Consider the following 7,130-nt stretch of genomic DNA (forward strand, 5'->3'; position numbering starts at 1 on the left):
TTTCTTATCTGTACTGGGAAATACCTCATAAGGTGCTCTGATGCCTGCTCAAATGCATGGCATATGGAATTATGAATTATTCACCCACTGAAGGGAATAGCACAGATGTCACCAGTTTCTTCTGCATCAGCTCACTCACTGCTATTTTGTAAATACCAAAATGAGGAAATCTTTCTTATGCCACCAATAGCCTGTAGTACCAAGTAACAAGCCTCCCATTTGAAAAATGTATAGCAGAGAACCTTTCTGGTTTTCTGAGTTTCTGAGTTTCCCTGGATCATGGACAGAACAGTTGAAAAGGCAGCATTCTGCTCAAGGACACTGTGCTTTGTTCCTGCTCCAGAAGTAATTTTAACTTCATATTACAATTACTTAATTTTTCTGGTCTTAACTGTGCCTTTATAGCCCACCCCCGTGTTTAAAGCAAGTTTTTAAATCTTAGGTAAAAAGTCAACCCTTGACCAAATGGCCCATGCTCCACTGAAACATTTAGGGGGCTTCCAACACTGGAAACTCAGTACTAAATATTGAGCTGTATTAAATCTGACCAACAAAAACATGAAGACAATTTCCTTCTGATTATAAATTGGAGTCCAGGATACTTTGTTATGGCTAAAGAAAGCAAGGACTCCAAAGAACCAGAAGATATCTCTTACTTTGAAAATCCAACACTGCTGCTGCACTGATACATTCAATATTCTGATGATTCATACATCTTGCTGCCTAGAAATCTCAAGTGCAGAACATTCCAGTCAGCTTCAAACAAACCTCAAGAAACAATGGAAAATTCATTAAAATCTTGCACATTTGTTACGTATCTATGTGTTGCTGAATCCTTAATTTAATTAATCTGTAATTTCATGATACAAACATTTTGGAAATGCAGACTAAAGATGCACACAGAGGTTTGTATTTCACATGAATCTACTGTAGCATTCTGTGACTGAGCTGTCACATTATCCAACTTCCCATTACTAGTTCAGGAGCTCAAAGGTGGGCTGAACACAAGCTATGTGGGTTTTTGGTAGAATTTCTGTAGAAGATGGGACCTTTTCTGCTTTGTGAGAAGTCAAACAGCATATTGTCCCAGGACAAATCCTTCTGTGAGGTGAAATGAGTGATAGGTACGACCAAGGCCAAGGTCAGGAGACTTCCTATGCATGAGAACACATGAGGAAACAACAGCTCCATACTTTCACCAGCTGGCCAAGCCTGACTTTTATTCACAGGGAACAACACTCAATAAATCAACACTTGCTTTTAACTTAAAGTCCTCACTCCTGATCATATTCATTCCTTTAGAGTTAGTAACAATAATGTTCCCTTTTGCAGCTTGGCTTTGAGTCATGAATGTAGCTCCCCCGAACAGACAAGCAGGCACCAGGCTTCCTGTGAGAATGCCAGATGTCACTAAGAAATATCATAAACATAGTTGTCCCCTTGCATTTGTGTCTGTGGGGAAGATACACAGCAGTAGTAACTATGAAAGCAGTGACTTGATACATCAATATTTATAATAGTTCTGGACATCAATACAGCAATTCTTACAAGAGTTCATTTAAGGCATGTTTTTCCTGTAAGAGCAGAAAATGTCAGAAGAATTGATTCAATAAAACCAGCACTAAAAAAGTGTGCACCAGAAGAATTATGGAGATTGACTTACTCCTATAAATTAGTGTTCATTTATAATTAAATACCAATTAAAACATGCACAAATTGCTTATTATTTTAGGAGCACTGCAGTATGCTGTTGTAATTATTTTGACCAGATCTGATTTTATTGAAGACTAAGGACACTCTGCACATTAACCCCTCTGTAAAGAGTTCAGACTCAAAAGCACAGACACATTGTTCACAGGCGGATGGCAAGGACTGCCAGATGAAGTGACTTGCCAAAGGTTATAACACAGGTAAGAGAAAAGCCACCAACCCAGGAAACTTTAAACATTAAAACATTCATCCTGTCACAGCTTCCTATTAGTTCCAATGAAGAGAAGTTCCATTACATTTTACGGTAACACCATCCTTGATATTGTTTTTTATAAGACAGGAATAAAGGATACAGAGCAAAAAAGCACCTTACTGAATCTCCAAGACCACTCAGGTCAGAAGTGTGCTTGGGTTGCTTTTGATGAGGAACGATACAAAATTTCTCTGGCACCAGCTGAAGTTCTGCAGTGTTGATGCTGCTGAACCACTCTAAAGCTGAAGACATTGTTACACCTATTTGGACTCGCCTACTTCACCAGCTAAAACATCAGATTGCTGACCCATCCTTCTGCAGACAGCTTTTTTAAGCTAAAGGATTAAACATATTGAAATCCCCAGCTTTTTTTTTTTTTTTTTTTTTTTTTTTTTTTTTTTTTTTTTTTGACAACTCCTGATGGATGCAGAAGGTAACAGGGGATCTGTAACTTGACACCAGGTGCCATAATGAGAAGGCTGAATTAATGCTTTGTACACTTTCACAGCTGCAGCATGGAGGTATTTATGGATAAATAAACTGAGCATCACACTGGCCATGTGTCTTTGTCCAAGCCTTGTGGATTTAGGCATCAGACCAAACCCACAGCTCCCCCTGCTCTGCAACAAACAGTTGGGCTGCAACACAAAGATCCCCATTCAATCATGGAGCTTGTTCAGCTCTTCCAGTCTTGACAAGTCAGATTTTCAGACTCTGGTAAATGCTTAACTGGCAAATGTCTTAGCAGGCAAAGGAGTGCTGCCCATTCCATGCATTTTCAAAGATGTGTTCTGTCTCCAGAAGGCAGTTGGCAAGGATGAATGATTATTGAGAGTTCAGAATCAAAACCAAAGAGTGACATGCACAAAAAAGGAGGAAAATGGAAGAAGAGAAAGTAGAGAACTGCAACACTTTCTTTTCACTAAAATTTAATTTTTGTTCACATTTCCAGCTTGAGATAAAATTGGGCTTGCCAAAAGACTTGCCAGCCTGTGAGGCTACTTCAGATGTTAACCCACATCAGTACTCAGATAAACTTTCATCAGGGAAAACAAAAAAAAAAATCTTAAAAAGGTTACGACCTTATTTTCCAATAGGAAAGGCAGTAAGAGTGATGCTGATGGAACACAGCAACAAGTCCAGTAACAGCCATGTAAAAAAGCTGGGTTTTAAGGGGATTCCACTTCCTATTGAAGTGGAATCTGTCCTATTATTCAGAGAACCCTGGGGCTTCTTTCTCCTGTGCAGAACTGGAAGCTATTGATGTTCTAAGAGTATGGATTTCATTGTATTACACAAGCCCTTTAAGTAATTTTTCTTATAATTACTGGTAATAAATTGAAGGCAATAATGACCAGCAACTGAGTTTAGTCATTGTCTAGAAGTGGATGAACCTAAATCCTTATTAAAATACTCTGTTCTTCCCTCCAGAATGACCAAACATTTTTTAACAAGGTGATTTTAAATATACTGGTGTTTATCTTAGGAAATTAGCACTGTATGTCTCATTTGAGCTGGGAAGCAACTCCATTTCCTGCCTTTATGAACTATGTTATCCTCAAATAACACATTCCTTTGAGTCCTGTGGTTATTTTGCCTCATGACATTTGATTCATCCTATACAGGAAACAGGGAAGGAATTAGCAGGTTCAGCAGGTGTGCTCAAGGGAAAAGAGATAGGAATGTCAGCTCTTCCTCATTTCCTACCCACCACAGGAATAAACCCCACAGGAGTTGAATAAGCAGCAATAACTGAGCATGGTGTAGTACATTCCAGCTTCCTTCTTGAAGGAATGTCCTCTCCTGTACATCAGGCATTGAGGCAGTTTACTGAGAAATAAGGGACAGCCCAGAGCTGTTTTCCTGCCTACATCCCTACAAACTGTTTAGACAAAGAGAACTGAGAAAAGTCCACTTCTCACCACTTAGACAGAGCTTTACATATAGGTAGTGCAAGAGATTTTGACCTAAAAGCCAGCCCTTAAAGGCAAGTTGTATATAAAAAGCACAGCTCACTTTTACAGGCTGCCTGTTATAAAGTAATGGAAGAATGTATTGATTTAAGTTGCTGTTCAAAGTTCCCTCTGAGATCCAGACCTGGACTTAGCCTGAGGAAACTACTCCTGGAACTAAGATCTGAGTCTTAGTATTAGACAAAATATTAATGAGATCATGTAAGCATACATTATTGTTAATCACCTCTCACAGGGAGGCGAAGCCTGTCACCTGTTCATTTAAACCTGGGAGGGCTAAAGTTAAAAAATATTTAACTCATAACTATGATGCTTCTCCATGAAAGCAATTTTCCTGATGAATCCTAGTTAATTTTGTCATGATCAATACTGAACTTACTAACACAATAAGCATGCTTGATTGAGAGGAAAGTAGCAATAGAATTATTGAGAAGGTAAACCATGCTTGCATTTCATGTAGAAAAGTGACCAAGAGATGCAAGAATGACTTCAGGTTCATACACCTGACAAAAAACAATGGGTAAAGAAATGCAAGAGCAGAATATTAAAATTAAAGACTCCTCACTGCAGGCTGATGTAGATGCACAATAACTGCACACTCAGTAAGCTGTACCTGAGCCCCAGCTAGTGGTGGGAATTACAGATGGCATTTTTACAGGAAAGATGAGCATGTTCATAACAGAAAAGCTTCAGATTCTTATGTATTTCCTCCTACTCATCGAGCCTGATTTCATTTTTAAAATGCTTCCAACAAAACAAAAGCTCCATATTGGTTACTCATGGTTTGCTTACACCATCTATAGTGCACCTCAGTGGTTCTGGCTGATCCAGCTGCTGGAAGTTGGAAGAAGCAGGAGTGCAGGCAATGAAATGCTTTTTCTTTTCTTGGTGCTATTTTCATCCTCTGAGCCAGCCTGTCACTACACAACTAGTAGGCAGCACAACCCAGAGCTGAAAACAATTCTTACATGTTCTTCCTTCCATGGAGTATCGCCAACATATTCTCTCAACATAAATATTTCTTGATTAAGTAAGTTTAAGTGATTAATTCAGCTAAGAAACTAATGGTCATCAATTTTCTGGACCCAATACTGTAGTGTTCAAATCAGTTTATAGAGACGGTCCTAAAATATCTGCTCCAGTTTGCAATGGAGATTATCTAGTGTCATTGATAAATTTGCATTTTAGTAAACTTTATCTTTAGCCCTGTGACACTGTTGGTGTAATTGATACAGATGAATTTTAGCCAGTTAGTGTGAGTAGTATGCAGGAAATTTCTAAGTCCATCTTAGTACAACTGCCCCATCCCTGGAAGTGCCCAATGCCAGGCTGGACAGGGCTTGGAGCAACCTGGGATAGTGGAAGGTGTCCCTATCCATGGCAGCAGGGTAGAACTGCATAATCCTTAAATTCCAATCCAGCCCATTCTATCAAGTCCTACAGAATTTACCTGCTGGACTGGAGAGCTCAGCAGCTGTCATGTTCTGGAGAGGGCAATGATCAGTTTTGGACAGGAGTCATCTCTTGTGTGAAACAGGGTAAAAGCCTTATGATCACAACCTGTGATCAAGAGGGAATAAATCAACATAACTGTCTTAACACCCCTCTCCTGTCCCATCAGATATCCTGGTTACCCTTTTGCTAAAGTCAATCAAATGGGAGTTGTGGGAAGGATCCTTTGGGGCAGGATATAGAACCCAAATATGTAAGACTAACTAGGTATGACCTATGACCAATTCCATAAAGTGGTCCTGAAAAGGGATCCCTCCACAGCTGTAGGAAAAGCAGCACTTGCGGGGCAGCAGGTGAGGAACTTTCGCACAATGTAACAGATGAGTGACAACCAAACCATACGACATTTGAGTCATGTGAAAACTTGGACATTGCTTTAAGCTTTGAAAAATTAGATGCTTGTAACAAATCCTGCGACTGCTGCAGGCTGTAGAAAGCAGAAATGAGGGCTGTGAAGGACCTTGAGGTTAGAAGGGCACACCTAAATGAGCAGGAAGGCAAAGCAGCAGGAATACTTAATGCTTGAGTCTTAAAAGTCCCATTCCCCAGGACATTTTGAGAACAACTTCCCAAAATATCTGAGCGGTTCAGCCGATTCTCTATTTTCCAAAACTGCACTTGTAGAAAAAGATGGTAATATTGCTTAAATTCAGAGCTATTAATAACCAGTTACCCGAGCAGTTCAGTCTTTCCCAGAGCCATAACATGCAGCACATTGTCTTCTATGTTTATAAGGACAAACCAGAACAGCGCAGATAAAAGAGACCTTGTCCCATTTAATGAGAGAAAAACTGGCCATACTGGTATCACTGGGGTCCACCTAATTTCAAGGCTACTTTAGAACTTCTGATTAAAAAAAAAAAAATCTTTTCTAGAAATGTTTTTTCCTGCCATGGCTCACTAAGATTTTCACACACAAGAAGATAATTCTCTCTAACCCACGAGTCACCTTAGCAGTCACCCTGATTATATTCAGTCAGAAGCCCAAGATTTACAAAAAGGTTTTTGCTAGTATTTGTCTCTCCTGTGTGCTTACACACCTCCAAGTAACCAGAAAATCTTATTCATCACTTTAGAGACAACAGCAGCAGAATTATTGATGTTTTCAGAACACAAACAATTAAATGTTCAGAACTTTAATCAAATAAAGATTTGTAGGCTTCTCTGAAAACTGAAAGTGTAAATTGAAAGTGCAGATCCCCTGGAACACCACCAGATGGTAGATATTCTCAGTATAAATGTGGGGAAAATAAGGATGACTTCTACATACAGTTGGAGAAAAGTTGTAATTTCTGTTATTTGTGATAATTTTGAGAAATCTTATACTTAACTTTGAAGGTAGAAAGGTTCATATTCTAGCTAGTTGGGTAGGTAATTTGTTCTAAGTTGTAAATTTTTCTGTTTCAGGTAAAGGGCTCTAACATGTTAAATGGGAACCTTGATTTTTCTTAAAATAACCTTCAAACTTACACAGGTGTAACTAGTCTAGCTTACTTATAAAATTAAATGTTGATACAGCTAAATTAGAATTAATTTAGTCTAATAAGTCAAAGTAGTTTAAACCTATTTGAGGTTTTCTTACTACTAAAATTAGAGGCTTCAAAACTGATTATGGTGTACCTACAAAACATTTTGTAATAGAAATGCATCCTGAGTGTTCCAGGTGGAAAAATGACTGTGTC

This window comes from Anomalospiza imberbis, chromosome 23 (genome assembly GCF_031753505.1).
Source record: "Anomalospiza imberbis isolate Cuckoo-Finch-1a 21T00152 chromosome 23, ASM3175350v1, whole genome shotgun sequence".
Lineage (NCBI taxonomy): Eukaryota > Metazoa > Chordata > Aves > Passeriformes > Viduidae > Anomalospiza > Anomalospiza imberbis.